This window comes from Cryptomeria japonica, chromosome 6 (genome assembly GCF_030272615.1).
Source record: "Cryptomeria japonica chromosome 6, Sugi_1.0, whole genome shotgun sequence".
NCBI lineage: Eukaryota > Viridiplantae > Streptophyta > Pinopsida > Cupressales > Cupressaceae > Cryptomeria > Cryptomeria japonica.
In genome coordinates this window covers 250548580-250573995 of record NC_081410.1, presented here as the reverse complement: position 1 = coordinate 250573995, position 25416 = coordinate 250548580, and positions in this window count along the sequence as shown.

Sequence of the window (25416 nt, the reverse complement as noted above, 5' to 3'; positions counted from 1 at the left end):
GAAGAAGGGAGAGAACAAAAGGAATGGGCCCACAAGGGGGTCCATATAAGCCACAAAGGGCCCAATGAGGGGTCATTGTTACACACAAGCCTTGGAGAAACTTAGAGCCTAGAAGAAGAGAACGAGAGATGGATCGCGTTCCCACCCATGAGCACCGCACCGAGAGGTTCCAACAGTACAAGAGACCCGTGGGCTATGGACCACCGGTATGTACAACTATCCTCCTATGTGATTTTGTAGGTTTAGGCTAGGGTTAGGGCTTAGTTAGGGATCAAAGTTTAGCGAGGCGGACGTGCTAATTGTTGTTTCAGCACGCATGCCTCTAGGGTAGCGTGAGCAATAGCCAATAGCATGAGTTCTCATGAGTGGAAGGGGAAAACCAAGGGTTTTGGGGCAGGCACTCGTGTTTGGCACGGTCAGTCGCGCTTTGGCGCAGGTACTCACGGTGGAGGGGAGTTAAGGTTAACAAAAGGTAGTACGGCGCGAGCGGTCGCACTAAGGCAGGTTAGGTCAGGGATGGGATAGGGATATCATGGTGTGGGCACTCACGCTAGGGTAGTTTAGGATATGGTCAGGTGGGCGGAAACGTTGTGCGGCGTGTGTGCTCGTGCTAGTTCGATCCAGGGTTCCTAGTCGGGATCTGTCAACGCGTGCGCCTATAGAATGGCGCGAGCACCATGGGTTTGGCATGAACACTAAGTGAATCAGTGCGTGCGCTAGGGAAGAAAGGGATGGAAAATAGGGTTATAATTTTTGGGTTGGGGTAAGGTATGGGTGCATCAGGGGCAAGATAGGGCTTAAGGGTGTGAAATGATGAATTGGATTGATGGATGTAGCTTGATTTGAGGTCGTTGGCATCGAGGGAGCACTGGCCAGCGACCATGAGATTATATTAGTGGTTGTGGTCGGATGAGTTAGAGATCCTAGTTGTTGTGGGGTTGCATTTTGTGGGTAGGTGGTCAAGGATTTGAGCCCATACTACAATGATGACGGCTTTAGTTGAGAGGTGGGATAGTAGAAATAACACCTTCCACCTACCTATCCGTGAGGCGACTGTGACTCTACTAGATGTATGGAGGATCTTGAAGATCCCCATTCGCGATGTCATCCCTGAGTATCGATTAGATGCGATGAGGATGGCTTTAGTTGAGAGGTGGGATAGTAGATATAACACCTTCTACCTACCTACTGGCGAGGCGACGGTGACTCTACTAGATGTATGGAGGATCTTGAAGATCCCCATTCGCGATGTCATCCCTGAGTACCGATTAGATGAGTACTGATTAGATCGTGAAAATCCTAGTTGTTGTGGGGTTGCATTTTGTGGGTAGGTGGTTGAGGATTCGAGCCCATATTGTGATGATGACGTCTTTAGTTGAGAGGTGGGATAGTAGATATAACACCTTCCACCTACCTACCAGCAAGGCGATGGTGACTCTACTAGATGTATGGAGGATCTTGAAGATCCCCATTCATGATGTCATCCCTAAGTACTGATTAGATGCGGCAGAGTTTTACCTACAAGAGGTTTGTGACTATGAGGCCCTGTCGATGTTGGACAGGATAAGGATGCATTTGGGTAGGGCGATGGGTATCCAACATATACCTTGTCTGGTATTTGTGATTTGCGGATTTCTGAGTGGACGGATTCTACCTGATCTTGGAGGACATGGGTTTCTGGTTGGATGGAGCAGGTGTCTTTATTTCATGGTACATGATTGTGCGCAGTATGCCTGGGGAGCCACAATGTTGGCTCGATTATATTATGATGTGCATCTCGTGATGTATAGGGAGTATGCCAGCTTATCTGCAGGAGTGACACTTCTCCATATTTGGGTTTGGGAGCATATTGCGGTTACCCGGCCACTAGGTGTACAGGATAGGTGGGCTCAGCAACCATATATAGACAGGCATAGGGGCCTGCTACATTATACAAGGATAGGATCAATATGGTTTTGGCACCGCATTTTTTATGAGCTTATGCAGTTCACATGGCGGCCTTTTTTGGATAGTGAGATATGGAGGGGCGATTGGTAGCTGCACTGGGCTGGAGTAGAGATGTGGATATTTGGCAAGTCTGTATATATCATGGAGTACTATGCCCCTTACAGAGTAGCGAGATAGTTCGGCCTGGTCTAGGACATAGTGGGAGATATACCATTGTATCCTTGGATGACACGAGAGGAGATATTTTGGGGCCCTACAGCGAGTCCATTGGAGGGAAGGACTAGTTTCTAGATAGCACCATACTTGGTTTGGGATGACCAGTACGGGGTAGGAGAGGATCCAGGGACGACAAGAGGATACAAGAGCTGGTGGGAGGGACATTTTCCAGTGCGCTTTCATTTATCTGAGCAATCAAACAACTTTTCTCACTGGTATTCAAGTGAAAGATATTACCTTTAGTCTTAGTCCCTGATGCAATCTCTATACCAGAGAAATTCAGAATCTTGCATTTACCATTCTTGAGTTGCAAATCATATCCCTTATCAACCATTTGTCCAACACTCAAAATATTATTCTTCAAACCTTCAACATATAAGACATCATCAGTATTATGCTTACCATCAAAAGAAATAGAACCTCTACCACAAATCACACAAGCTTTATTATCTCCAAATCTTACTATACCACCATCATACTTCTTCATATTCACAAATTTACTTTTATCACCTGTCATATGATGTGAACAACTACTGTCAATTACCAATTTATCTTTCTCATCAATATTAGTAGCCAAAGTTTTCTCCTCAACAATGCAAATTGTAGAATTCATTGGTATTGGATCATCTTCCTTGATAGCAATAAATAAAAATTCATCTGCCAAATTCACTGACTCTTCATCTATCACACCTTCATCAGCAACACAATAACATTTCTTTTGATATTTGTACTTCTAGTTAGGATTATAGGACTTATCATACTTATCATGCCTCTCATACCTATCGTTCTTATCAAATTTATCATGTTTATCATACCTTGACATTCTTTCAGGACACCTAGAAGCAAAATGTCCTATCTTATTACAAGAGAAACATTTCAAAGGTAACTTCCCATCATACTTACTGGCGCCCTTAGGCAATCTCCGAGCAATAAGTGCTTCAAGCTCATCCAACTTTCTTTCATGTTCTTCCATCTCTCTTATTTCTCTTACATATCTAGAAACCCTAGATGAACTCTCTCCCGGATCATACTTATGCTTCTCGGATATAGGGACTTTAAATGCAGTCTCATATTTACCATGTAATTCTTCAAATTCACTCAACTCAAAAGTGGCAAGTTTACCAACCAACATATCTCTTGTCACAGTAGGCATAGTCTGGATATCATCAATAGCAACAACTATAGATTTGTAAGTAGGAGGCAAAGATCTCAACACTTTTGCAACAATCTCATCTTCTTCAAGAGTTCCATTGACACATCTGATGTTCATAACAAGTTCTTTTACCTTAGCCATAAATGATGAGATGTTCTCATCATCTCCCATCCTTAACATTTCGTACTTTCCTCTCAAACTTTGCAGCTTAGCAACTTTGACATGTTTATCTCCTTCATACAAGGTCCCTAACTTCTCCCAGATCTCATGTACAGTTTGAAGTCCCATCACATTAGTTATCTCTGAATCAGTCAGGACACTCAGCAATGCTTCCTTAGCTCTTATGTTATTCTCAACATCCTTGATCTCATTAGTAGTAACCGGACCATTCCGAGGAACAGTGTAGGTATTCTTTGTAATCTTCCAATAATCTTCTCCAAGACACTTCAAATGACGCTCCATATGATCCTTCCATACATTGTAATTGCTTCCATCAAATCTCGGACTCTCTTTCTTGAAAATATAGGTTGCCATCTCGGATCTCCTCAAGTGGCCAAGCTTATTCCGAAGGATGTAGCTCTGATACCAATTGTTGGCAAACCACAGTGGGAACCTACCCACAATAAGATGATACTCTACAATAGTATGTGAAAATATTACAATGGGGAATGCACATTCATTTAGGAACACTGCCTAGAACTCATTGCTCAAAATATAATAGCCCGAAAGGCTACAACCCTCAGGGAAGGTTCACTACCTTACAATAAAATTCAGACAACAATCTGGTTTAGATGAACTCAAAGAATAGCATCTCCAAATACCTGATGACAGTTATGGTTAAGCACAATTGTTTTCCCTACAACACACTTTTCTCTACACTTTACACCGAAAGATAAATTCTCTTGTTCGCACATACACCACTCTCTAATAATGCAGACACAACACCTCTGCACCAATTACATGAATATAATACCTATTTATACAAATCATCAACCTTGACTAAAGGTCGGCTCAACCCTTAACCACCAGACCAATACAATTCCATAACCGACATAGAATGGACCCAAATCAAATCCTTGAACATGCAACACCGGTAGAAATCTCACCAAGATCATCTGCAACACGCTACACCACTGAAAATGTCTCATAGCATGAAGAATATCACCGCTCCCATAAGATCTTCAATAACGTGCACAATGATCAATGCGGACCACCTAAACAAATAGGACACAATTAGGAAATGCCAACAAGCATGTTAGAATCATCTGCAATAGTTGCACCAACACCACTTAATCAAATCTCCATCGATCAACACGCTAATACTCAAGAGCACTTCAACGACAACAACTGGGACTAGATAGATAACTTGTGGAACACAAAATCATGAATCATCTGAACTAAAGATACACATGAACATCCCAAACACTCTCTCAAATCCACAACCAAAGATTTAATCATTTCAGAGCACAACATATCAAATACCAAAACACTGCAATATTGAACACTGAAAAACCAATCCTCATACCAGAATCCATAACCCAATCAAATCACTACATATCACCATGAAACCAACACTAAATGAATTATCTCTAGTTGATTCACCATATCAAACAGATAAACCAACCAGATCAACTCTCTGCAATCACTGGAACACCAAAACAACTCTCTACAATACAGGAACATAGTAATATGTTGGCATCAATGACAACAACATATCCTAGCAGCAGCAATATCCAACAATCTCCCCCTTTGTCATTTATGGCAACATATAAATGTGAAAAATAATCAATGCAAAGAAAGAAATCAACACTAGCAATCTCCCCCTAAGACCATGCACACAAAGCTTCCAAGCTAAGGCATTTTTTCACATGCTTCTCTCCCCCTTTGATAGCAATGCCAAAGACACAAAAATCATTAGTCTCTCCCTCTAAGAAGGACAAAGTCTCCCCCTCAGGATAAACTCACACACCGACCCACACACTAACTACTCCAACGGAGTAGCAGCATCAACTCATCAATATGGATAAGAAGATAAGATTGTGAAGTCCACTGGATTGATGCATCTCAATGCATCTAGTTCTCATCACTTGTATATGTATATGTATATGTATATGTATATGTATATGTATATGTATATGTATATGTATATGTATATGTATATGTATATGTATCCATACATATACATATATATACATATACATATACATACATGCATACATACATACATATGTAGGTATGTATGTACTAACCAAAGCTAAATATGAAAACCATTTAACCTCACAACACAAGTTACTTGGGATTCACAGAGGCTTGACAACAGGAAAACAAAATCTCAAAAAAATTAATTTCAAAGAAACAATAGCTTGTGTAGGCACAAGTGGCATCTAGGATACAATTGAGCAGGAGTTCTTCTGGCCAAATAGTGGCCAGACAATTGTCACTCTCACTTCCACATTTAGTGGTGAAATTTTTTAAGAAATTAATTGACTTGCTTGAAAACACATTATCAAATATGTTTGCTACGTTAATTTGTATTCTTGCACCAATGAGTAACAAACATGTTTGACAACGTGTGGTTTTAAGGTTTCATGGTTTTCATATTTCACTAAGGGGTTCTTTTTATATTCATATCACCTAGTTGTTATTTTCATGTCCAGGTTTTAATTTTATATGGTTTCGATAATATGCATATGTATTTATACATATAGATGTATGTGTGTGTAGGATAACCATCAAACTGCATGTCCACATTGATATGGTTGTGGTGTATCTGGGAAAAATTACATTGTTGAAGATGATTGCTTTTATTATCTGCATTCAAAGTCCTTTATAGTTAATTCATTATTTCAGGTTAAATGATTTTCAGATTTAACTATGGTTAGTATATACACACATACATATATGTGTGTGTACACACACACACACACACACATACATATACAAACATCCATATGTATAAATAACATTCCTGCTAACATATTAATTTCCCACACACACACACACACACACACATCTATATGTATAAATAGAATTCCTCCTCACATGTTGACTATCGATTTTTCCACCTAAAATCTGCATTTGAGTAATCAAGCCCTCTATAATTTATCTAGGAAAAGCAATCATGAATTCATTATAACTTTTTAATAATTTTAAAAAAGACATATAGAATAACAACCACTTACAACAATGTGTTTCCTTGTCACAATTAGTTTGCAACAACATACATATATATAAACAAAAATAAACACCTTATCAAGACTATTTGCCACTTTCATTTATATTCTAGCTACTTACAAAAGAAGACACCACCGGAAACAAAAAAACATAAAACATTTAATATATACATACATGCATACTATATGTATACATATACACATATGTATATATGTATGTATATAAAATATATATATATATATATAGATATATATATATATATATAGATATATATATATATATACATATATATACATACATATATATGTGTGTGTGTCATATATATATATATATGTGTGTGTGTGTGTGTATATATATGTATGTATATACATACATATATATACACATATATATATATACACACACACATATATATGTATGTATATATATGTATATATATATACATATATACATATGTATATATACATATATGTATATATACATATATGTATATATACATATATGTATATATGTATATGTATATATGTATATGTATTGATGAATACTAAGAGGGGGGGTGAATTAGTATGCCAAAAATATTTGTACTTAAACACTTTACTAGACTACCAGTAAACCAGTAAAACAGTTTAGCAAACAAACCGGTTAGCACACATGCAAACCAAATAGCAAATAATGCATTCACCCACAGAAGCACAAACGCCATAACACGAGAGATTTTGACATGGAAACCCAAATGGGAAAAACCACGGTGAGATGAAACTCACGAGTAACTATCTGCAGAATAGGAACCAGACCGGTTAAGGTCATACAATGTTCTTTACCAAAACAGATCCTGTTAGGAATCTTCAATCCCTGTTAGGAGATAAGTCTGGTTAAGGACTACCTTGCTAGAGGATTTTAGATCCACAGATGTGAACCACCTTGTTAGAGGATTTACAAAAGGCTTTTGGGCCTACCCGGTTAAGGGCTTCAAACTTGTCGAAGATGTGAGTAATCAACAAGTGAGTGATCTAGCAAATAGCACAGATTGCTTGGCTAGATCCTTGATAGCTCGTTCCTAATGCATTCCAGCATTACTTCAGTCTTCAACACATTCACACTCTCTCTAACTCATCAACCACCTTAAACCCTAGCAACAACATAAAACCCTAGACATGATGTCCTTATAAAGGAATCTGATTTCATGTCGGTCCAATAGGATTACATTACAATTTCCTAGGTTCAATGCATCTAGACATATTCTGTAACACGACACAAAAAGCACCGTTAAAGTGTCGACACCGTCAAACAATCGATGGATGGTAACTCATCACAAAATGCCAGTTGGTAACTCATCACAGAGTATTACCAATTCATACAAAATATCGGTTGTCGGTTTGACAAAAATGAAGACTGGAAAATATGTGTTCTATCGCTTTGATCCTTCGTACCGCTTGAGATCCTCGAACCGCTTGGGTTTAACATACCGCTTCAGATCGGTAAACACTTTTTGCAAAACACCAATAGTCTAAGGACTATAATGCATCATACCGGTTGGAAACAATTACCGGTTGAGCATAACTTATACATATAAAAGTGATCTCAATGCAAGTGTGTGTCCATCAATGACAATCACAACATAATCATCAAAAATACCAACAATCTCCCCCTTTGGCATTGATGGCAACACTTAGGAAAATTTTGACATCTAAGTGTTTTACAAAAAAAATATGCCATAATCAAAATTACTCCCCCTAAGCATATACACTATCCCTTTTGCAGAAAATACAATGTATACTACTTCTTAACAGAAATAACATGAAAGTATAAATCAAAACATTCAAAATTTATACTTCTCCCCCTTTGCCAACAATGACAACATAACATGAAAATATTACAGACCAACCCCTATTTCATTAGTATTAAGAGAATAAGAGTTTATGATTATAAAGAATAAAACTTGTCAAAAACTAATTTAAAGTCCTGCAAAAATTGTTTCATCGATAAGGACCAGGACTCAAGTAGGGAGGTAGCCACTTCTTTCTCTGTTTGCATCTGGGAGACCTGTTCTTCCATGGCGTCTATTGTGCTCATCTCTTGAGTCACCGTTAAGGCATCCAGATTGAGATAACATTTATAAAGTATTTGTAGGCGTGGGAGTAGAACCAGTTGTAGTTCCTGCAAATCTCGAGTCCAGTTGCAGATTTCCAACTCTATTTTGGTAGACTGGATATGAAACCGGTGAACGGTTTGCCCATAGGCTGTAAAAGAGTCATATGGTGGCTTGAAGGTTCTCATGTATAACTGCAAGTCAGTTTGTAGCTTTTGCTTCTGTACAAGCACATCATCACAAAAGAGATGAGGTTGGCAAATCTTACTCAGTAGTAGATTCCCCTCATCCAGAGCATTCCTTATGTCTTTTTGAGCTTTTTGCAGATCGGATCGGAGCTCATTTAGCTTCTTCACCAGGGCAATGTTGAGAGATTTTTGATGCTCTTTCTTGGCATTTGCCTCTGCTACCTCTTCTAGGCTCTGCACCTGATCATCCACTATGGTGCATAGGAGCTTCAATTGTGCCAATGATGAATCAGTATTGGGAAGGTTTGTGTCGGGCAACAAACCAGTAAGAGTGTCCACCGTAGCTTGGATCACATCTTTCTCCTTCTTCCTCCTTATCACTTCAAGGCATTCTTGAGCAACCTTAATGCTTTGTAGCAGCTCCATTTCATTTGTAGACTGGAGGTCAATAGGACTGGTGAGGTCAGCCGGTTTGGCTTGACTACCGGTTGCCTTTGGAGTCTCCATCTGAGTGCTTTTTGCTGCTTCTTCTTTCTCCGTAGCTCTTAACTTTTCCTCTTCTGTCTTTTTCTTTTCCTCTTCTTTTGTTTTCCTTTTCTCTTCTTTCCTCTGCTTCTCTTCTTCTTCATCCTTTTTCTTTTGCTCCTCTTCCTGCTGCTTCTTCTCCTCTTTCTTTTTATTTTCTTCATCTTTCCGCTTCTTCTCTTCTTCATTCTTCTTCTTCTCCTCTTCCTTCTTCCTCTTCTCCTCTTCATCCTTCTTCTTCTCCTCTTCCTTTTTCCTCTTCTCCTCTTCATCCTTCTTCTTCTTTTCCTCTTCCTTTTCCCTCTTCTCCTCTTCATCCTTCTTCTTCTTTTCCTCTTCCTTTTTCGTCTTCTCCTCTTCATCCTTCTTTTTCTCTTCCTCTTCCTTTTCCCTCTTCTCCTCTTCATCCTTATTCTTCTTTTCCTCTTCCTTTTTCCTCTTCTCCTCTTCATCCTTCTTTTTCTCCTTCTCCGCTTCCTTTCTCTTCTCCTCTTCTTCTCTCTTTTTCTTCTCCTCTGCTTGCTTCTTTGCTTCTTCCTTTTTGTCCTCTGCTTCCTTTTGCTTTTCTACCTATTCTGCCTGCTTCTCCTGTCCTGTTGCTTCTAATGGTGCATCCTGAGTAACATTTTCACCTTCTAAGGTGTCTACATCAATGGGGTCCATTTGTTCTGTGACCGGTTCTTCTTCACTGTCATACACCTCATCCAGTTTGCTAGTTTCTGGTTCTCACTCAGCTTTTCTGTTGGCTTCAGCCACTTGATGCATCTTAAGGGCTTCTTGAGCATGAGTATGTGTATCCTTGATCACTTCTTGACCCCTTCCTTCCAGTAACAAGAGTCTTCTTCTTCTCATGAAGAAGAGGCCTTTGTATTTATTCATAACTTCGAAAAGTTCTGAATTGGATACATCAGGAAAATGCTGAGAAAATATTTTCTCCCTCATTTCCTGTTCCTTTTCTATGCCAATGTGCCATTTATTGTCTAAAGAATTATATAAAGAATCTGGTGTCTCAGATCTAATTTCTGAAGGGGACTGGTCATTAACACATAAATTCCTAATGATTTCTTGTTCAACTGCTTCCTTTTCATCATCATTGAAATCATCAAAACAATCAATCAAATCATTCAACACTTAAATTCTCCTAATATTCTTTATAGTTCTTTGACAATGTGTCAAAGGTTTGTAGGAAGAAATGTCAATATTTACCGATGCCAATGATTTCGGTTCATTCTTTGTCTTTTTCTTTGTTTGTCTTGTCTTCTAGGGTTTTTCTTCACATAGTTTCTTCTGAGTCCGGTGAATTATTCCTTGTCTTCCTCTTCCTCTTGAAGACTTTGGCAGGTGCTGCTTCTGGTTTCTTCTTTGCAGGTGACTACTTGGTCACTTTGGGACTGGCTGCAGTAATCGGTGTGAATTAGTATGCCAAAAATCTCTGTACTTAAACACTTTACTAGACTACCAGTAAACCAGTAAAACAGTTTAGCAGACAAACCAGTTAACACACATGCAAACCAAATAGCAAATAATGCATTCACCCACAAAAGCACAAACACCATAACATGAGAGATTTTGACATGGAAACCCAAATGGGAAAAACCACGGTGAGATGAAACTCACAAGTAACTATCTGCAGAATAGGAACCAGATCGGTTAATGTCATACAATGTTCTTTACCAAAACAGATCCTGTTAGGAATCTTCAATCCCTGTTAGGAGATAAGTCCGGTTAAGGAATACCTTGCTAGAGGATTTTAGATCCACAGATGTGAACCACCTTGTTAGAGGATTTACAAAAGGCTTTTGGGCCTACCCGGTTAAGGGCTTCAAACTTGTCGAAGATGTGAGTAATCAACAAGTGAGTGATCTAGCAAATAGCATAGATTGCTTGGTTAGATCCTTGATAGCTCATTTCTAATGCATTCAAGCATTACTTCAGTCTTCAACACATTCACACTCTCTCTAACTCATCAACCACCTTAAACCCTAGCAACAACATAAAACCCTAGACATGATGTCCTTATATAGGAATCTGATTTCATGTCGGTCCAATAGGATTACATTACAATTTCCTAGGTTCAATGCGTCTAGACATATTCTGTAACACGACACAAAAAGCACCATTAAAGTGTCGGCACCGTCAAACAATTGGTGGATGGTAACTCATCACAAAATGTTGGTTGGTAACTCATCACAGAGTATTACCGGTTCATAAAAAATATCGGTTGTCGGTTTGACAAAAATGAAGACTGGAAAATATGTGTTATGCCGCTTCGATCCTTCGTACTGCTTGAGATCCTCAAACCACTTGGGTTTAACATACTGCTTCAGATCGGTAAACACTTTCTACAAAACACCAATAGTCTAAGGACTATAATACATCATGCATCATACTGGTTGGGAACAATTGTCGGTTGAGCATAACTCATACATATAAAAGTGATCTCAACGCAAGTGTGTGTCCATCAATGACAATCACAACATAATCATCAAAAATGCCAACATATATATATATATACACATACATATATGTATGTATATATGTATGTATGTATATGTATGTATATACATACATATGTATGTATACATACATATATATGTATATATATATATACATACATATATACATACATACATATATATGTATGTATGCATGTATATATGTATGTATACATATACATATACATATATACATACATATATACATGCATACATACATATATATGTATGTATGTATATATATACATACATACATATATGCATACATACATATGTATGTATGTATGTATATATGTATGTATATACATATATATATATATACATACATGTATATATATATGTATATATATGTATGTATGTATGTATATGTGTACACACACACACACACACACACACACACACACACACACACACACATATATACACATATATATACATACATGTGTATATATATGTATAGATATATGTATGTACATATATATGTATGTACGTATGTATGTATGTATATATATAACATATATATGTATATATATGTATGTATGTATGTATGTACATACATATATATATGCACACACACACACACACACACACACACATATATGTATATGTATACATGTATGTATATGTATGTACATGTATATATATACAATACATATACATATGTATGTATGTATATACATACATATGTATATGTATGTATATACATACATATGTATATGTATGTACATGTATATATATATACAATACATATACATATGTATGTATATATATACATGTATATACATATACATACATCTATTCATATACATATATATATATATGTATACATGTATGTATGTATGTATGTATGTATGTATGTATATACAATACATGTATACATATACATATACATATACATATGATATGTATATGTATATGTATATGTATATGTATATATATATATATGTGTGTGTGTATGTATATATATACATATACAGATACATATATATGTACACATATACATACATATATATATACATATATATATATATACACATGTCTTAATACATATATATGTGTATATGTGTACATATATATGTATATGTACATATATAATACATATATATGTGTACATATATATGTATATGTACATATATAATACATATATATGTACACATATACATACATACATATATGTATGTATATGTGTACATATATATGTATATGTATATGTATATGTATATATGTATATGTATTATATATGTACATATACATATGCATATACATATATATGTACACACACACACATATATATATATCAAGACATGTATATATATATATATACATGTATATATACATATATGTGTGTGTGCATACATACATACATGTGTGTGTGTGTGTGCATACATACATACATGTGTATGTATGTATGTATGTATGTATACATACATATATTTATATATATATATATATGTATGTATGTATGTATGTGTATATATACATATATGTATGTATATATACATATATGCATATATATACATACATATATATACATATACATATACATGCATACATATATACATATATTGTAAGGAAAGCACAACACAGAAACACCTTCCACGGTGTTAAATTCATAGAGGAGAGAAGCAAAGATGACTTTCAATTTTAATTATAGTCACTAAGATGCACATTAACAAGATAATAGAGTAAACAACAAGATTCCAACAAGCATAGAGAGAACATATAATTTACATGGGAAAACCCTTACACGTAAAAAACCCTCCACCAAAGCCAATCTCTTGTATTATAGTAAAATGCTAGTTACATACAAGATACAAATTAAGCTCTCATGTGTATATCCACACTCTCTATCCTGGCAGCATTCAACCTACACACATCATAGGCAACAAGAACAATGTTCTGCAATTAAGCATCCAACATAACCATCCAGATGACCTACTTGCAACTCTCTACTAGCCTCTACAACCATTTCTTCATACGTTTATTCCTCTATCTAGAAAGAAGATCATTTTAGATCCTCATGGCTCCAACTGTTGGACACATCAAACTATCAAATAGACACAAAGTATTATTCATCGAATCCTCCGAGTCGATTCTAGCTTGCACTAATCACCATCAGACAACTCAGCAGGTCAACATGAGTCCATCGTGGTCTCCTGTAAGTCTAAAAAGTCTATCAACCAATGTTCCAATTTGGACCAATCATCAATAGACAACTCGACAAATCAAGAACAGCTCAACCATGGACCCCACTTCATGTCATGACTTATCGGCAAGAGGCTCACCTTCAGCAATGTCTTAGAGCTCTCTTATCGAACTGTAATGTTACATCGAAAACCTCTTTGTCTCCAAGACTCAGCAATTTCATATTGATATTGGATATTGTCTTTTCAGCAAGAAGAGTTACTTTAGCTAGTGGCTAGAAATGTCTCACCAAAATCTTAAGTCACATTGAAAAGACAAGTTATCGCCAAGACATCTGTAACATCTCAGCGAAACCAGCTTATCACCCAGACAATACAAATTTGGCCACTGGCTAGAAGAGTCTTATTGAACACCAAGGTCACAGTGAAATCCTAAATTATCGCCAAGACTCATCAACTGTCTCATCGAAAACATAGTCCATCAATGAGAGACATACCTCTGGCAAACTGCTCGAACTGTCTCACCGAACATTAATATCACTTCAAACATATTTCTCCACCCAAACCACTTTGATGTCTTATCAATACCAACTCCATCGGTAGGAAATCATGACTTAGACTTACCGCTTGACAAGTCTCGACAAACATCGAAGTTACCCCAAAATTCCTTCTTGTCGCCAAGACTTCAGCAAAGTCTCATAAACATGACCTTCATTGGTAAGAACCTTAACTTTTGCACACCACTTGAAGAGTCCTACCAAACTCCGAAGTCATACCCAAATCACTACTATTCTCTATTTCGCCAAGACATCAAATAGATTCACACAAAAATGCTCACTACAGGAACAAAATGTCATCTGATTGAGATTTAAACCAATGAGTTTGAGACACCAATTGTCAACATTCTCCCACTTGATGAAGAACTTATTAGTATCTCTAGAACATTCAAGACTGAACATCAGCTAGAACAACAACCAAAATTATTACTCCTATCCAACTGACAAACTCACCGGATTGAAAAATAGCACCCACAGCAAGTGCTACAGTCTAATCTCACATACACAGAGGTATCCACCATTAGTAAACTCATGCCACCAGCATAACCAACCCATAATCAGCAATTACAAGCTCCATGTGCAAAATAGTCAATGAAGACTAAACACATCCAAAAACTCCCACTGCATGGGTAATGTCAAATCTGAAAATAAAATAAAAACACATAGAGTCTACCAATCACAACACATAGAAGAATTAATCATGTAGTACTAAGGACCATCTACAATGATAATCACATCCTACAAATAACATTGCTACAAGAAACACCTCTCTCAACAAGCCTCACATAGCTCTTCCAAATTATCCACATCTGACTGAAGAAAGAGATACAAGAACCTCCATGTCATCATTCAAGTGACAACATATGACCACAAAGTAGTGATCATTGTAGCTCCATACTAAATCTCACATCCAATGCCAAGTGAATCTGAACATCTAGGAAGATCACTAAAAAACAAAAGAGAGAAAGAAGCAAACCATAATCATGTAGCATGTCCTTCTACATACACCTCTAAGTGTCATTTGTGACAAGTAAGATCTCCTTTATAACCCCAAAAGAAGATCAAACTATTCCATTTCCTATTTCAAGAAATCATCCCACTACCATGCCCTATGCTAAGGAGATAAAAATGATATCCATCTCTCACAATGAATCCTCCAAAACTATATAACTTTAGCTCAAGATCCATGAGTATTAAAGAAAATATAAAGCACATGAGAAACAATGGGTAATACCTCTCAAGCAAGAAACTGCCAAGTAGACCAAGAGTGGAGAATGAGAATGCCCTTCCAAGATTTCCAATTCACCATGACTCATCCAAGAGAAATATCCTCATAGGTGTCTATTGAATTTGCATTCAACCAAGATGTAGGCTCCTCGAACTTCCAATTGAAATCTCAACAAGAGTAACCAACTCGACATAAATCTCTCATCTCAAGAGAACTATAGCCTCGCCTAAGTCTCTATGTCTCCATGAGTACCAGCAATTGATCAATCCATGCCAAACTCCAAATGCATCTCTACATTCCCACAAAGCTCTCAAACATTTGACCAACGCACCCAATACAAAGAGAAATCACCAGACCACTGTCAAAGCTCCTATCTACATAATCAGGTACTCATCATGACATGGCGATCTTACCATCTCCTCTCAGGAGATCACATGCTTCAAGTGAACATACCATGGTTTCAAAAGCAATGTATCATGCCAGACTATAAACTATTATCAAGAGTGTACCGTGAAATAACACCAACATCACTTGTCAAGCATAACAAACACCTAAATCAAGGACTCCTTGAGCCCTCAAGTTGTCAACATATCATGAAGATAACCATCTCCTACAAGTGTACCCGCAAATGTGAAAGACCCTTCTGCAACAACAGGATCTAAGGCATCCTTCAAATATCTGCACACTAAGAAGATCATTCACCATCCAATGATGAATAAGTAATCACTGCTAAATCTCCCACTAATTTGTGGTACTGAGCTCTCAAAGCATCATGACACACCATCTCCCAAATTTGAAAATCTTCCAAGTCCATGCACACAGGTGTACTACTAGTCACACCAAGTGAAACAAAGACCTCTAAACCAAGGAAATGCAGCATGCTACAGGACCCCATAACCTACTATCCAGGTACTCACTTATCATCCATCATCTTGTCTTAAAGAAACCACACCAATGCACAAGTGACCATAGACAAGGCCAGCTAACAAGTCTACATAAGAACTGAATCAGACCCCATGGATATAGACAGTCCACATGCGAGTTATCCCACTACAACTGAATAGGTGATCAGCCCACACAACTGCATAACTCGAAGATCCAATCAACTACATACAAACTCACTATCACATTAGATACATGCAGAATGAGATCTCAAAGAGATATTCATGTAGACAATCATGCCTTAAGCACCAGATCAAATCAATTCCACATTGAGCACCATAGTCAAGAAATCCATCAAACACTACCACAAAAATGTTGAGTGACTGAAAACTATTAACATCCCCATGCAAAGAAAGCATCTCACCTCCTATTACCATGCAAAAAGATTCCATGTAGAACTGCAACTATCTCATCCAATAACAACCTAGAAAATAGCTCTTCAACAGATCCACAAGACTCTTGGTATTCCAAAGCAGCTTCATGATCAAACTATGCTAAGCTCCAAAAAACAACATTGCTCCATCATGAAGCTTTCCAAGAAAATGACCAAAGTACTCAATACCAAGACTCACCTCTACTGAGATTTCATGTTGCCAAGGCAACACGACAAGCACTAGCATCACTCTAAGAAGACTCGGTGTCAGAAGTGTTCTTCTTTCCCTTCTCCTCACGATCCTTTTGGATATGGTCAATCTACCCATAATTCTAGCACCTCTGTAAAGACCACCAGAATTTTAAAATAACATAATTCACAAAATACACATAATTAAGAATCTATCATTGCCACATGTCTAGATATACAAGGTTAGAGGCAAGATATTACATTTCAACATATGAAGTCAAATTACATAAATTGACAACAAGATAAACATAAGGAAACATATTGTCGGAGCGCGTTTCCACCCTACCATGAAGTAGTTACACTTCCCCATAATCTTTCATGACATAAAAGATACCCAGCCCAGCACGAGGAAGACTAGCAATGTGAAACTGGCAGGAGTAATGGAATTATGTGACTAACATGATATATCTATATTCTACACTAATGTAATGATTTCATGACACACAAGATGCATATAATGCACATACAAAGATAGGATCAACAATCCTTGCTTAACTATCCAAAATCATTTCCAAGATCTTAGTTCCATCTCAAACACAAAGAAACACAAGAATGCATATATCACCCATATGGAGTCAAAGCAACAATCTTTTCCTATCTATCTAAAAATCACTTCAAATCTCATATCCATATCATTTATTTGAGTGGTAATCATAAGATAATTTTTTCTCAAATATGGAGGAACGCAAGATTTACACATACTTAAGTGTACAAAAACTTCTAGAGCATACAATGTCCACTTATCAAGGTTATAATAGTGTATATGAAAGCTTTATTCCATGGAGTATCTTAAGATTTGAAATCAAATTCTATCTCAATTAATGATAAAAGATAAACAATGCCATAATCAGAGTCATTAATAAATATTTACATGCAGAAGAAAGGTTAGTCTGTATAATGGCAATGCATTTGAAAACCTAATCAAGATAAGTGTTTGCATACTGATAATATGATGGGAGTCCATAACCATAACTACATGTGATTCTAATAATTCAACTAAAATATTCAAGATACCGATAATCTAATTTGGTTCTACAACTTCATTATTACATACGTTCAATGTTCCAAGTGTTTGTAGGTGATACTCTTAGGAGATCTTCAAAAAGGTTTCGAAGTTTCTGAATTTTAATAGAAGTTGGCTGGTTGACTCATGTATTACTTATTTGACGTACTCCTGAATTATCACATCTTCGTCTAGAACAATAATCATAAGTACTTTATTTAGACCAACTTGACGTATTTAGTCGAATATGCATTTAAGAAGTGGAAATAAACACGAACAATAGAATAAGGATTGCAGAATAATGGACTAGTTGAATGACTTTAGAAATAGACAAGCAATTGTTATTAACAGATATGAGGTCAATTTCCAAAACCCTTTTTTCAGCATTCTTCTCGCCTATGCAAAAATGGGAGCTAATTTGTGATACATATATAGCATATTTCAAGTTCAACAAATGTATAGCCATGTATTGAACATATGACAGCAAGGAATGAATGGAAAGAGGATTTAAGCACTGATGAAGATGCATGCATGATTTGAAGATGGAGACATGGTAGATAACTGACTTGTATAACTATAGAGGGAGCGATAGAAGTGATAGAAGCCTTAGTAAGTAGATTGTTATAGCAGTGTTTCATTGTAATTGAAAAGGAGGAATCCAAAAGATTACAACTAGTTCATGAAAAAGAACTTGTATGCAAGATAAAGGATATAAAAGAATTTAGACTAAAAGTAAGACCACACAGAGGTGTTGTATACCCTACAGTATGTTCTAATCTTACTTATTTTCTATGGATTCTGATTTCTGCACCTCAAGACATTATCGATCCTAATCAAGTCAAGTAGCTAAAGTTAATACCATGATTCGATGGTTCAACAATTAAATGATTCCAATTTGACCCAAAATAGCATTCTATATATACGCTATGGAGAAGCCTCAAAATTGTGAGTGTGGCCTATGATTATCATTACCTATTCCTGGGGATTAGAACTCAAACTTTCTCCCCAACTGGTACAATGTGAATCTTGCATAGGCTACACTTCATATATCTCATAAATTTCTTCAGATCGCGGCCTCCTTCTTTACTGGAGCCGCTTTCATGGTTGGATAATTACTATGCATGCTACCATTTCCTCTCTGTCTCCTAAATTGTCCGATCTAGAGAAGAGCCTGAAATCACACTACATTCTCTTGTGGTGGTTGTGGTTTTCATAGAGCAAACCAAATAAATAAATAGTCAGTCATCCAGCCAGAAAGATATATCCTCTTCCCTTTTTTTTTCGAAAATCAAATTCTTCTTACCCGAGAAAATTGGTTACTAGCTTCATATCGCAATCCTCTCCTTCCTCCAATCTCCTTTATTTCTGATCTATATAATATTGTGCATTATTTTCATATCGCTGTCCAAATTCTTGATGATTATATTAATCATGCGTTGAATGAATGCTCCACTTATCTTCCTGCCCACTTCTTTTTCCAGTAAATAAAACACCGCTTCTTATTTTTAGAAGAATGAAGTTTCATTTGCAGAACATAATATTTTTACGCTCAACCTTAAGTTTGACTTATTAATAGAAACAAACTATTCTCTATAAAAAGAGTCGATTCACCTCTTTATTTAATCTCCCCATGCATACATAAAAACTAAACTAAATATTTTTCACTTTCTCCTACATGGAAGAGGCTCTCCTACTTTTAAGGCCAAGTCTCTTATTTAAATGTTTTCCTTCTCTTATTAATATCAAGGACTTTCCATGGGCTAGTTTTACATTCAGTTCTCCTTAAAAAGTTACTTCGTGTTAAGTTTCTAAAATAAGCCTTCTTTCTTTAAAGCTCACGTGGGCTTTTCTTCTCTTTAAACTTTAAATATAGTTTTCTTTCAATTGCTTTTTAAGACATGAGCCTTAAAAATCATGTAATTGGATTATTATTTTATTTTTTTTATTTAAAATTTATTACAAATATATATATATATATATACAATATTATTAATATAATTTATTATTTTATTATATTTAAGATTTAAAAGAAAACATAATTAATTAAAATACTAAAATCATGCAATAATAAATTATATTTCACAATTAAATAAATATATAATTAATTTAAGTACTAAATAATATCTATGGAAATAATAAGGGTCATGACAACCTCACCTTGGATTTCTTTCCTAAAGACTTTGATGTTCCTTATGACTTGGATTTGGACCTCTTGTCAATTTGTTTGCGTTTTTCCTTTGATTTGCCCCGCACAGTCAAAGTATCTTTGACCATCTCAAAATATTTCCTCCATGCTTCCTCTGACAACAGCAAAGCAACCATGTCTTCCATTTTGAAAGTGGTAGTTGTACTTCCAATGGCCATCATCAGATGATCCCATGTGTCAAGCAAGGAACATAACAAAAGAATACAATGATCCTCACCACTAATTGTTACACCCACATAAGTTAACTATGCAATAATCATGTTGAAAGTATTCAGATGGTCTGCTACAAGTATACCTTTGTTCATCTTCAAGGAGTACAATTTTTTCCTCAGAAATAACTTGTTCACCAGAGACTTTCCCTGATAACTATCACCTAGATTCTTACACAAAGTAGTTGTTGTCTTCTCCTCATGAACATTCAACATAACAGAATCTGCAAGACAAAGTCTAATCATCCCTTTAGATTTCCTATCTATGAGATCCCAATCTTCATGTTTCATGCCAGATGGTTTGGTTTAGGACACTGCAACCCAAAGGTCTTTGTCCACCAACAAGTCTTCCATCTTCAGTTTCCATAACTCATAGTTGCCACCATTTAATTTCTCAATATCTACTCTTCCTGATGTGCCCACCATTTCAATCTACAATCTCAGTACTCTGCAAAACTCCCACATCAAAATTAACACAAACAACCTATCCTACCTACAAAGATAACACAATTGACCAAGCTCTGATACCACTTGTAAGGAAATCACAGCATGGAAACACCTTCTACAATGTTAAATTCACAGAGGAGAGAAGCAGAGATGACTTTCAATTCCAATTACAGTCACTAAGATGCACATTATAAAGATAACAGAGTAAACAACAAGATTCACACAAGCACAAAGAGAACATAGAATTTACGTGGGAAAACCCTTGTGGGTAAAAAAACCACCACCAAAGCCAATCTCTTGTATTACAATAAAATTTCAATTACATACAAGATATGGATTAAGCTCTCGAGTGTATATCCATAGTCTCTAGTCTGACAGCATTCAACCTATAGAGAGAATTTGACCCACACTCATCACAAGCAACAAGAACAACATTTTGCAATTAAGCATCCAACATAACCATCCAGACGACCTACTTCAAACTCTTAACTAGCATCTGCAACCATTTCTTCATATGTTTATTGCTTTGTCCAGAAAGCAGTTCATTTGAGATCCTCATGGCTCCAACTGTCGGACACATCAAATTGTCGAATAGACACGGAGTATTCTTCATCGAATCCTCTGAGTCGATACAAGATTGCACTAATCATCGTCAGACAACTCAGCAAGTGTAATGCCTGTCAAAATACCCTAAAGAAACTAAACAATAATATGCAAATGGAGAAAAAAATTCTTAATTAACATCTATTAACGACTAATGCAACACATAACATCTCCATCTATTTACATTTATTAACCATTTAACCAATATGAACATACATCATTGCTCATTTCATCAAGCTATCTAGGTCATCATGACTCATACTAAGAATAATCTCCTCTCAAGTCCATACCAGGTGAATGCTCCTCAAACTTTTTACTGAAACAACCAACCATCCCAACACATATCTCTGATCATAAGAGAATATCAGCATCACCTATGTCTCCATGTATCCTTGAGTACCTGTAACCAATCAATCCATGCCAAACTCCAAATGCAACATAGCACCACCATGAAGTAATCGAACAAATGATTATGTACCCAATACAAAGAGAACTACCAAGATCAATGTCAAAGATCCAACAGCTGAATTAGGAACATAAACATGGCAACATGATCTAATCATCTCCTCCAAAGAGATAACATGCTCCATATGAACATATCAAATAACCATATCGTGTCAAAACTCTAAACTAGTATCAAGAGTGCACCATGACATAATATCAACCATCCTATCAATCAAGGATAACATGTCAAATGAAAGCATAAAACCACACCTCAACCAAGGATTCCTTGAGCCCTCAAGATATCAACATCCTCAAATATCATGAAGATCACCATCTCCTACCAGTGTACCCACAAATGTGAAAGATCCTTTTGCAGCAACAGGATCTAAGGCATCCTCCAAACATCTGCACTAAGAAGATCATCCAACATCCAATGGTGAATACACATCACTGCTACAATCTCCCACTGAACCGTGTTACCAAGCTCTCCATAGCATCGTGATAACCATCTCCTAAATTAATATCATCCAGGTTTACACACATACAACTGAAATATAAACAATATCAAGTAAACTATGAACTCCATCTCAAGAAGATACAAAACCACCAAGCAAACAATCAGGATCAAATCCTACACCGTCACATCACACTGTCACAAGCTCCCACTAAAAAAGTGTAAATGAGCTATCCATGATATCATGATAAAATCATCCTTTAACATGAGAATCAACCAAAGCCATCTAACAATCAAAGAACTCAAAGCGCGCATCATGAGCTCCCAAAATTCAAAGTAACCTTGGTCCTCAAACAAAAAAAGATACACTGCCATAACCAATCAGTAATCCAAATTAAATTATCATCAATCAAAGCACCTGCAAATCCAATCATGTCATACCAAAGCCCCTAAACATAGGGAACAACCATGGCATCATGATCAAATCCACAAAACAAGCATCTAACTCCCAATGTGTCCAACCTATCAACATCACATAGTCAACAATGTAGGTCCCCCATCATGACTGTACCTAGTAACAACATCTCTCCTCCTCAATATGATAACGAATCAGAAAAACAATGACTAAGCCAAGCCACCAAATCTGAATATGTATAAACAATGAAAGATTTTATGGGCATAAACAACCCATATCCAAGTCATAGGTGCAATCCTATAAGTAAAGACAACTCATAAAATTGCACAACTTATAGACCAACCAATGCAACATACATACCCAAACCAAACTGATATCCATGTCATCATAAGAGCAATCAAGATACAATATTGAGTATACAATGACATCAAATCAAAATCTCCAATATGTAGCATGTCATAAACTCATAATGTCACCATAGTCAAGAGAGCCCATAAACAAATCAGACCAAAATGTCAAAAAATAAATCATCTCAAACTTACTCCAAATCTAACCAATGTGTAGTTTTCTCCAAGAGCTTTTCGTTGACAATTCGAAGTCCAAAATCCGACTTTGTATGATCAAGTTATGCTTCGTAGAAGAAAACAACCAATTAGGCTATAAATGCAAGTATGGACTCTGAAATAATTTTGCCATAAAATCATTTTCCAAATTTTTTTTTTTTCTTCCATTTTCATCATTTTTTTAATAAAAAAATTATGGTCAGCCCAAAAGTCGGACCCCACAAAATACACCATGGCATATACAAGCATTGGAATATAAAATATTTTTTTTAATTGATGGCCACATTTTTTAAATTCCAAAGTTTATAAAAACTTTATAAAAATCAAATTGTGAAAATGGCATAATTTCATTTTTTAATTATTTGTTTAAAATTTATATTTAACACCCACCCTGGGGGGGTTGGGCCTGCACCCCACAAGGGCGGGTGGTCCCCATGGGTTACCATGCCCGGGGATCTCCCCACAGGATAGGGTCTCGTGGGCCTGCCAACCAATATAAGTTGAGGCTGGCAGTGGTATCAGTTGGTACCATTGTCAGTACCAGTCGACAATGTCAACACGTGCAGGGGGTACGGGGTGGGGAGTTTGTGGATGCCCCCACCCCATAAATATTATTTTTTCTTTTTTCTTTCAAAATTTATCAAAAAACCTCTTCACCATATTTTTATTTTTATTTTTTATGACGACCATTGCGACAATATAGTTGTACCGTGCAACCTAAAAAAATTGCATCTTAAATCTCCGTCACCAAAATAGCTCAAATTTTATATCTAAATTCGTCTCTTGACCTCCCTGATCACAACCATGGGGCCCGTTTTGTCCCATGGGGACAAATCTGAAACTTCACCCCCAAAATGCAAATCTATTGAAACCCATTTTGAAATAATTTTGTATAAAATTAGATCTGCAACAAATGCCCACAACTTGCAACAAACCCTCATATCTTGTCTTGTCTTTTTATTCTTTCATCGATTCAACCTAGGGTTATAACACCAGAAAAACTAAAGCTTTGATACCACTTGAATGGAAACTTGCAACCATCTTTATCACAATTTCCACATAACCCATTATATATTTTAATCAAATCAACACATAGAATCCACATGCAAAGAATAGACAACATACCCATAAAAATGTGACACAAGATATACCCTGGGAAAACCCTCATGAGGGAAAAACCCATCCTACAAAAGTATCCATCACCATGTATTATTCAACAATGCAACATTACAATACAACTATGAAAGCTTCTGAAACCCAGCCATCAACAAGCACTCCATGTGAACAAGCATGTAAACACACATAACATGCCATGTTTCCAGCCTCCATAAATGCTAACCTAGATAATTGACCAACCCAAACAACTACCCTTGGTGCTTTTATAAACACAAGCTCCCACAAAACCACCAAGTGGTATTACATCAAAACCATGTGCCGAAAATCATGTGACAATAAAATATAATATGTTTCCTACCTACCCTTTGTTGGCATTTCAGTAGAAAGAAAGATTGTTGATATTCAATAAGGATATTGAGAAGGTTGTTGAAGATTATTGATATAACTGAAGAAGGATGATAACTATCTTTATAACATTATTTTGTCATTGATGTCAAGAAATTGATTATCTGATTCAGTATGATGTTGCCATATCTTAAGAAGTATGTTTTGATGAGTATTAAGTGGTCGGTAAGTGACACAGAAAGAATGTGATGAATAAGGGGAGAAATAAGTTATTCAATGGGCAACTATTACCGAATTAGACAATGATGAGATCATGATGTTTAGATTGTTT